Genomic DNA, 9,631 nt, shown 5'->3' with positions numbered 1-9,631 from the left:
TTAAGTTGTTATAGAATTGAATTATTTTTATTTTGAAAGGGTATTTTGTAAGCGTGGAAAATGACTGGGCGTGATCGTCTATGAAACCAAAGACGTGCTAGCTGACGCGATTGCCTAACTTACGAAATAATTGTTCGACACTTGAATGTATTTGCACAATCATGTGCTTATGTGCTGTTTTATGTACTGTTTACGTTTGCAGTGGTGTAATTGTGGCCTAACGTAATAGCATGCTGTGTTTCTCAGATCAGTATCTGTGCGAGTTGGGACTGTATGCTCAGTGTACATACATTATATGCTTTACAAAAAGCAAACTGCTGCCATATATGAGGTAAGGCTGCACATTATGTACCACGTGACTGTGCGGTGACACTCCCATTATGCACGAATGCACCAGGACGTAGTTGGATAACCACTGCACTGATTCTGCTCCTGTTGGTTGAAATTGTTGTTTGTTTACACAATGGAGCTATTCTTCTGATTTGTATCCTGGTCGTGACTCCACTTGAATGCGGCATGATAGTGTAAGTAGATGTATCTGTCGTATTTGTCGCGTTATTATAGTACTGCTGTGATCATAGTGCTCGACATTGACAATAATGTTCATGTAGGACTGTTATGGTGGGTTTACTTATATCACTGACAACCGGTTCTCAATATCTGGCCGCATTTTGCTTTGGGTCGTTTAGAAAATGTACTGAACGTTGAGTGGAGTCCAGTATAGGGCTGGGACGGGTCCAAATGTTCTACCCGGTTACCCCACCCCTATTACCCTACCCTACGGTGTCCTCTCATTCTGCCTACAGCTAAAACAACACAAGTCATAGTCTGTTGGTCACAACTGTGTAGGTAGAATGAGAAAGCGATAGATAATACTTGACCCTATCTCCCCACAAGAACAAATGGAAGAGCTTGATTTTTTTGTGTGTGTCTTCGGTTTTTTGTTTGAGTTGTTTGGATAAGCGGACTGCTTCATTGTTATATGGACATTCTTATGTTTTTGTTACTAACTGTTTTCTACGCAATGCCATTTTAGAAAGTGGTCAAATGTAACATATTGTTACGGTTAATAATGTGCCGTGACAAAGGGTTTAGGAATCCCCTTTGGACCAGCAAAATAGAACACAGACAAGACTAAAATATTCAATAATATATTGAACAAACAATGAGCAAGCTACAATGAATGGCAATACAGATTTCTAATAAAGTTCATCTAATAAAGTTTCAGCATTCAATGCTTAAAAAAGTACAGTCAAACTTATTCAGTATACCTTGATCTAACATACATAAGCTTGAAACTGAAGTTTCCCTTGGGAAGTTGTGTTTCTGCAAAAATGCAATGTAATTTATATCAGAATTCAGAATCGCTGAAAAAAACTCTTAAATCTGCTTTCTATTTTTTTATCTCCTCCTCGTTCTTAACAAAGCTAAGATATAGTTCAAATTCAAATCTCTTTATTCCATTACTGAAGAGGCCACAGGCCTATAGTACAAAATATAAAAACAATAATGGCATCCAATACAATGTTTGCAAACGTTATTTTCTTTGTTCAAAAGCATGGTGGATATACATCCCAAGTTTACGAATATAAGTTGTATTATAAGAGTTCATTATCAAATTAAATTTAAACATGGTAGGATGTGAATAGTAATATTGTGGTAGATATTTTGTCCTTAAATCAGCATAGTAAGGACATACCAGCAAAAAGTGGAATTCATCTTCAATTACATTTAGTGCACAAAATTTGCACAATCTGTTATCTCTTGGAATATTATAATATCTGCCCTTCTCGATCATAAGATCATGTGAAGAGCATCTATATCTTGAATGAAACGTGGAATTTTCTAAGATTGATATCGTGTAGGTATTGCTCTGTATGGAAAAAAGATTTAAAAGTACTGTAAAAAGTGGATTTGGGCGACTGTATTAAAAATGAGTTCCAGGTCTGAATGTACATATCTTTTAATCTTTGCGATAAAGCATTATAAAATGACTTTGGACAGGTAATCTTTTGTGACAAAAATACATCACTAAAACCACAATGATTTAGTAAATTTCTAACATTCGTTACCCAATTTGATTTTCCGTTGGTATCAAACAAATACATCAAGTTATAACATTTCTTAGGAAATCTTGATGCAGGCATATTCAAGAGCTTTACCCAGTATTTGATAACTTTTATCTGTGCTTCTAGATAAAGTGGGAAGCGACCGCATTCACCATAGATCATCACATTTGGGGTATTTAATTTAACTCCTAAGACTTTTTTACACGCGTACAAGTGAACCTTTTTCCAAGATATAGTTCATACTTGTTAATAAATGGTGTTTTTTATCAAACAACTCAAACATATTTCAGTTACTTGAAGACAACTATTCTACAATTCTCAGAGTTTGAAAAATGTTCACACTCTCTCATTGATACACCAACTCCTTCGTTCATGTGCCTATAAGGTTCAATTTGTTATTAAAATTCAGAAGAATTCAAAGAGACTCTCTTCTTATTCATAATGGAATAGGTAGTATTTTAGTTGTATGGGATATTTGACAGACAGACAGAAGTTTATTCGTGATATCGGCCTCATGGCCTATAATACAGTCACAAACTTTGGCAGTTTCGTGAAATAGTGGTCATAATTAGTATTGGGATCTTACTTTTACATAATGTAAAAATAGTATATGTGCAGTATATAACTTTGGGGGTTTTGGATTGCAAAATTGACTGCAGAGTGAGTGGGCCTTTGTAGACATTTTGTAATTGTTTGAAGTAACTGTCTCTGTACCGCTGATATTTGTCACATCGGGAGAATACGTGATTCTCAGTTTCTGTTTCCGCGGCGTCACAGAATGAACACAAATAGTTCATACGTGGGGCATCCTCATTAAGTCTGTACATGTTCACTTTAAAGTTGTTATTCGAAATACGAAACTTGATAAGTGCACGGATCAGATGTTTATATTTAAGTTCTGTTATGTAGGACTCCAGGCAAAGTTCATCTTTAAACTGTGAATAATGACTGAAAACAAGTGGAGCTGTTGATTTCGTTGTGCCAAGTTTGGTAGGCGATATCCTTCAATCGTTGTTTGAAAGTATACATGAATAACTGAACGTTAGCAACGCCCTGGTTTAACCAGACATGAGAAAACCCGTTTCTGAATAATAAGTTTCTAACATTGGATGCCCAGTTTGTTCTGCCCATATCATCAAATGTTTTTAGCATTCTGTAGCACTGCAGTGGATAACGCTGTTCATTCATACTGAGTATCTTGAACCAAAACTTGATTACTCGAATCTGTGTTAATACGTAAATGGGGTGACGTCCAAGCTCCCCAAGTTATAAAGTATAGCTTTGTTTGAAGCACATTTTCCAATTTTCAGAAATAGTTTGAAATATATAGTATGGACCCTCTCGATTACATCAGAATATTTATGTCCCCATATTTCCGAGCCGTATAGTAGTATAGGTGCCACTTTTCGATCAAATATAGTTCTTGCACTTGAATAGGTTAGTTCTTGTATGGGATATATCGTCTCTTGTGGCGATACATCGATGTATCGTGGACCCCTGCGATATAAATATCCTGATATATTGCCTAATTTATTGTGTAGTTGACGATGCAAACATCGATACAAATATCTATATTTCATGTATATCATGTTATAATACAATCAAGATTCTGTTATGTTATGTCATGGACAAGTCCATTTCTAAATTAGGGGTGGCCTGATTTTTCTCATTCTGCCTACACTTTTAGTATGTCTGTAGGCAGAATCAGGGTAAACCTACCCTACGCGGACACCCGTTATGTTAATTCCTGACGTCAAATTTGCAAGAAATGATAATATATTCTTCCGCTCGGAGTCTAAAATTGCTAGTTTTTCAATATCTTAACCATATATTATATTCCAAAAGAAGTGACTGTAAATTATGTCTAAATCTTCAACGATAATACAACCTTTTAATCATGAAAGAATAACATATCATATTGTTTAATCTCTTAGTCACATGATCATAACGGGTCCGAGTACTGAGACGGGTACCCGAATCCAACTTATTACCAACCCGTCCCGGGTATCCGGGTTTCTCGTCTCATTCCCAGTCCAGTAGAAACTGATTATTTTTGTGATGACCTCAGATCGCGTATACAACTCATTGGTTGGACATTTTATATTTCACATATATTTCTTCTTAGTTGAAGATAAGAACCAAGAGAGAGTCCCTTGTGTCACCGAAATACATATTGCCTCATTTAATTCTTCTGTTGCTTTCTCTGGACATGTGAATTGTTACCCCCTCCCGGAGGGGATGCAGGAAAGGCACACACCTTCACTCCGTCGACCGCCTCTGTGGTGTAGTGGTTAGAACGTCCGCCCGGAGAGCGGAAGGTCGCGGGTTCGATCCCGGACCGCGTCATACCAAAAGACGTTTAAATATGGTACTTGTCGGTCCCTGCATGGCGCTCGGCATTAATGGGTTCAACAAGGACTGGTCGGCTCGGAGTCAGTATAATGTGTATAATGTGGTATCTCAGTGGGCTAGCACTATAAAACCAGCTTAAGTCTGGGCTAGTACAAGCTGCCGCACATACATACACACGCATGCACGTCGTCATATGAGCGAAATATTCCAAAGCACGACGTAAAACCCAATTTCACCTCACCTCACCTTCACGTCGTCTGTCAAACACTTGCTTTACGGGTTCTGGTTGATGTGTTGGTATTTCTACAAAAATATTTCCCTAGGCAGCCAAGTGTAAATAGACTCAAATAGTTGTAGCGATTGTTTACGGAGAATAGGTAGGAAACTGTTTAAGGATGTAAGCATGAATACGCTCATCATACACATGATAATGTTGTCTCTTTTGATGCGTTTGTATTTCAAAATAAATATTTTCTATTTCTATATTTCAGTTAGTGTATAATGTGGTGTGGTGGCGCGTGGTCCTGTGCTTAAAGCTCAGGTCACAAATCGGTGAAGTTAAGCAGCGTCGAGCTCGGAGAGTCCTTGGATGGGTGACCGTGTTTGGCAGCTTGACTCCTGAGAGTTCCTAGGACTTGAGTCCTGCCCCACAACGAAGCACATGTGACATGTGGTCTCACCTTAGGCAAGTGAGTTTGTTCAAAATTGTCTCTGTTCACCCAGCAGGAAAAATGGGTACCCGGTGGAAAAAAAGTCATATGACTATAACTTTCTAGCGCCTAACAGGCAGCTTGGGTTATCCGGGGTAATAATGGCCTTGATTGTTAGCGCTATGAGCATACCTAGTGTGGAGTTTGGCGCTATATAAATGGACACATTATTATTATTAATATCTGCAACCGGGATAGATTTTCAAAAAATTTACTGCACTTACACGAATAGAACTGTACATGCTTATCAAAGAGATACTTGTGAAACTTTTCTTTCATAATTCTCTTTTTTGAATGAAAGAAAGACATCTAAGGCAGTGGGCCCTATATCCAACATGAAATTATGAAAATGTCATTGCATAGTGCGCAATGTCTTTTATCAATAAATGTTTGAGCAGAGTAGAACAACTTACAAAGAAAACATTTTGACAAAAACACACTTCATGACAAGGAATATATGTTTTCAAAAAATCTACCAACACCATAGGTTTATGCTGTTTATACATAATACATTTGGGTGGAGGGGAAATAAATAGATGAATTCCACATGTTTTAGTCATTTGCCTTTATAAGAAAGTATGAGTGAATTATTTTAAGCTCAAGTCACTTTGTCAGCCTCATTGTGACTCATTAATAATACACAAATAAAAACATATCAAACATGTCGACAAAAGAAAAAAAATTTATCGGAGTATCACAGATTTTGAAAGATGAAACTTGAAGCTAACTTGTAGCTAAATATATTTTCTCTCGGTCACTTAATACCTCGACATTTCCTCATAACAGTAGCTACAGGTTGGCAGGGTCACAATTTACAGATTATGAGATGCAGGAAAAACTATTATACAACGTTAATCGTTTCAAATAGATACTGATAGGAGCTGGAATCTTTTTCCTGATCATGTTTTTATATTATATTTATTAGCATAAATATGTTTATCTTAAATAGCATCCGTGAAAGATATACTGCACGATAAAATAGAAGATATATATATATATGTATGTGTGTACATACATACATACATACATACATACATACATACATACATACATACATACATACATACATACATACATACATACATACATACATACATACATACATACATACATACATACATACATACATACATACATACATACATACACACACATAAATATATACATATATTCAAAGCTGAAATCTATTAAAACGGAAGCTCTGATAACATGAAACTGGATTATTATACATGCATTCAAACAGATGTAAAACATGTATGTAAAATATCAATACATTAATTCATATATCAACGTCCAAATCGTTAAGACGAAAGCCTGTTCCTGCCACTTTTGAAGCATACATTATTCTTGCAGCGACATTTCTCGTTGCTTCACTACATGTATTGTTTCGTTGCTTCAAATATTTTCTCGTTACTTCAAGTTCAATCGTTACCTGCCCGATGAAACCAGCTGTCTATAGAAATTTCATGTCAACTTCGTGTGTGAATTCAATAAATTAACAAATCTAGTGTTTCTCGTAAGAGTAACTATATAAGATATTACAAGAACTAATGGCAATAGGAAAGGGCTGAGACTGACGGATAATCACTGAAAATATATAGAAACAAATAAAACGAGCCCTATTGAGATTGAAGATTGAGAAAATCTAGGGCTTTTGGGGTGCGTTGGATTAGCCTATTGGTAATCGTCACGCTCGACACGCTAAAGTGAGTGAGTTAAAATGCATTGTCACATTGTGAGTATTTCAGACGTATCGTGAAGAGAAAGTTTCGTTCGACGAAAGCCGCTTTTTTTCAGCAAGATGGCCGTGTCAATAGCAAATATGTTTAAACGGTATAAATCCTGTCGTCAAAGGACAGTGTAACAACTAGATTATCACATTGTATTTAAAACTAGTTTCAGAGCATACAAAATATCAAACTGTTAATTATCAACACAATATATAAATTGGCTGCAGATCACCAGCAAGCAAAGTTTGGCCACCGTGGGGACTTGCAATACCTCTGCTTCGTCACCCAGAAGACCCGGGTTCAATTCCCGGATACAATGTGTGAAGTCCATTTCCACCTTGATATTGATAGAATATTGCTATAAGCGGCGTTAAACCATACTCACTCAGTGATGAATGTGACTTCCGTAAGCTTAATTTAAAGTACTGCTTAATAGACATTAACAAATTTAATATTAACACCAATGTCAGTTTAAAGAAACAACAACTCTATATTGTTCCATTGGCACCTCAGTTTATTTAGCTTGTCCAGGGAGAGACTCTCTGATTTAGTTTTGTTTGGTTGCACTCAGCAATATTCCAGCTAAATGGTGGCGGTCTGTAAATAATCGAGTCTGGACCAGACAATCCAGTGATAAACAGCATGAGCAGCGACCTACGCATTTGGGATACGATGTGTTGTGCTAGGCAAGAAAGCAAGTCTGACTACCCGATCCCGTTAGTCGCCTCTTACAACAAGCAACGGGTGCTGAAGACCAGTTATAACCCGGATGTTCACATGTATGAGAGGTTTTCTGACTGAGCAGCAATGTCAATACGCATTTCTGTTTGTGTGGTCACAGTGCTCAGGTGCTTCCCCATGCGCGTTCTTCCTGGTACTGTTAGTCGGTTTATAGTTCCACTGTGTACAATAACGTCTATTCACACAGTACAAACCATTTGAAATGTAAATTGAAAAGTCGCCAATGTCGTATAGAAATCGTATTTCGGTCATTTTGAAGTAAGCTTTTGAAATCGGAAAGCTATTCCTAGCTCTTTCAGTCAAATCGTGTCCCAGCTATTTCAATGGAAAACGTCTAAGCTCTCGCGTGAATATTCACTCGTTGAAATGTGGGCTGGTTGCAACTTTGCACCTGCTGATATCATTCAAAATATTCATAATAGCGGATGGTATTGATACTGGATTTTGATTATGTCTCGAATTCTCACTGTTTACAACCGTAACAACACCTGGTGCACCGTTGTCGTATATATCATATGGCTGAACAGAACAGAACAGAACAATATTCACACTCAAATAGAGGCATTCGTAGTAGATCGAAGTTAGACACACACAACTGTAACTCTCTAACTTATGACTACTTAGAGAATAGTTGTATTTCATGTAATCTGTATATATTTATACATTCTAAAAATATTATATTTATGCAATGGTCAGTATCGATGACGTCAAATCCTCCATTTTCATGTTGTATTAAACGTTGCATGGGAGCGGTGTTAATATAAGCAGTAATGCTTGTTCACCAATCCCAATTCATCTTCATGAATAAAAATATGTTTAAATCATCGACGTTAATAGAGAAAGCTATAGACTGAATGCTCGTATCTGTTTGTGTGTGCTGATAAATGGGTGAGCAAAAATGTTCGCAATTTTCACCTTCATAGTTATATTTGACTATGACCAGAAACCTTTTGAATTTAAAACCTTCTTATGAGCTGCTTTGTGAAATAACTTACCTCTATTCTTAATCGGAGACGTTTGACAAGGTCTTCAGAACGGATACAGATTCTTGTACGTTGTCAAGCAAGTATAGTAAGGTGGAAAACTGGGAAATACACACACACACACACACACACACACGCACACACACACACACGCACACACGCACACAGAGAGAGACAGACACCCACACACAGACAGACAGACAGAGTAAATAATTAATTATAACAACAAGGACGTGAATAGCGATGTACAGTAACAATATGATGACGAGGGATTAAATGTAGAAGCCAGTGGGGTTTACGGACTGTTTGTACAAGTAAAACAACCAGTTAGGGTTGGTTGATGGGTTCATCGTATGCAGGGATGAAGTAACCTTGATCTCTATTGATGAGGGGTCGGTGTCGTTTGATGTGGGTGGCTTCGGTTAATTTCCGTTTGGTGAAGTCAGGTTGGTTGGCGGCCAGTATTGTGTACTCTGTCCAGTTGATTTGGTGATTGGGGTTGTTCTGTATATGTTCAGAGATAGCTGATTTGTTGTCCGATTTGTTTGTAGACGCCTGGTGTTCTCTTTGGGGCTCGCACAAGAATGATACGTTTGAAAGATTACACTTTGATCTTTCTGAAAGGTTTCTAGGTGTGAAAGAGACAATGTGTGAAAGAATGTTTGATTTAATTAGATCTTGGTCTTAATTGTTAGTAACTGATAACTGTATTCCAATTGGATGTACAGGCGTATTTTGTGAAAATGTTGGTGTATAACGTTAAGACCTTTTCTTTACTTCCATTGGTTTTGTTGAGGTATGGTATAAGCAAGAGTTGCATGAACTGTATTACAGTACAACCAGAAATTATTGAGAATTTAAAGATTGTAATTTCTAAAAGAATTTCATTCATTATTCACGAATTGAATGTGAATATTAGCAGAACATAACTCAAGATTAAAAAACAGATGAACAGTTAGTATTTTGTCAAGTCACCATGGGCAGCAATGCAGGCTTCAATGCGGTGGGGCATACTACTGATCAAAGAAGTTAGAAAGTCGTGGTCC

At 37.1% G+C, this 9,631-nt stretch overlaps 2 long non-coding RNA genes across 2 annotated transcripts in view; one reads left to right on the top strand and one right to left on the bottom strand.

Annotated features, from left to right (window-relative positions):
• Window positions 1-1,293: 1,293 nt before the first annotated feature.
• Window positions 1,294-9,631, top strand: part of LOC124274820 — a 9,717-nt gene continuing 1,379 nt past the window's right edge. The window contains exons 1-2 of the long non-coding RNA XR_006898043.1: window positions 1,294-1,303; window positions 5,107-5,110. This is a non-coding gene — a long non-coding RNA (uncharacterized LOC124274820). The remainder of the gene's footprint in view (window positions 1,304-5,106; window positions 5,111-9,631) is intronic.
• The window catches only part of LOC124274819, a 25,867-nt gene continuing 20,966 nt past the window's right edge, over window positions 4,731-9,631 (bottom strand). The window contains exon 4 of the long non-coding RNA XR_006898042.1: window positions 4,731-4,740. This is a non-coding gene — a long non-coding RNA (uncharacterized LOC124274819). The remainder of the gene's footprint in view (window positions 4,741-9,631) is intronic.

This window comes from Haliotis rubra, unplaced genomic scaffold (assembly GCF_003918875.1).
Source record: "Haliotis rubra isolate DU_JTF1 unplaced genomic scaffold, ASM391887v1 Scf1947, whole genome shotgun sequence".
NCBI classification, from domain to species: Eukaryota; Metazoa; Mollusca; class Gastropoda; order Lepetellida; family Haliotidae; genus Haliotis; species Haliotis rubra.
The sequence above is the reverse complement of the archived record's forward strand: the minus strand, read 5'-3'. Positions and strand labels throughout refer to the sequence as shown.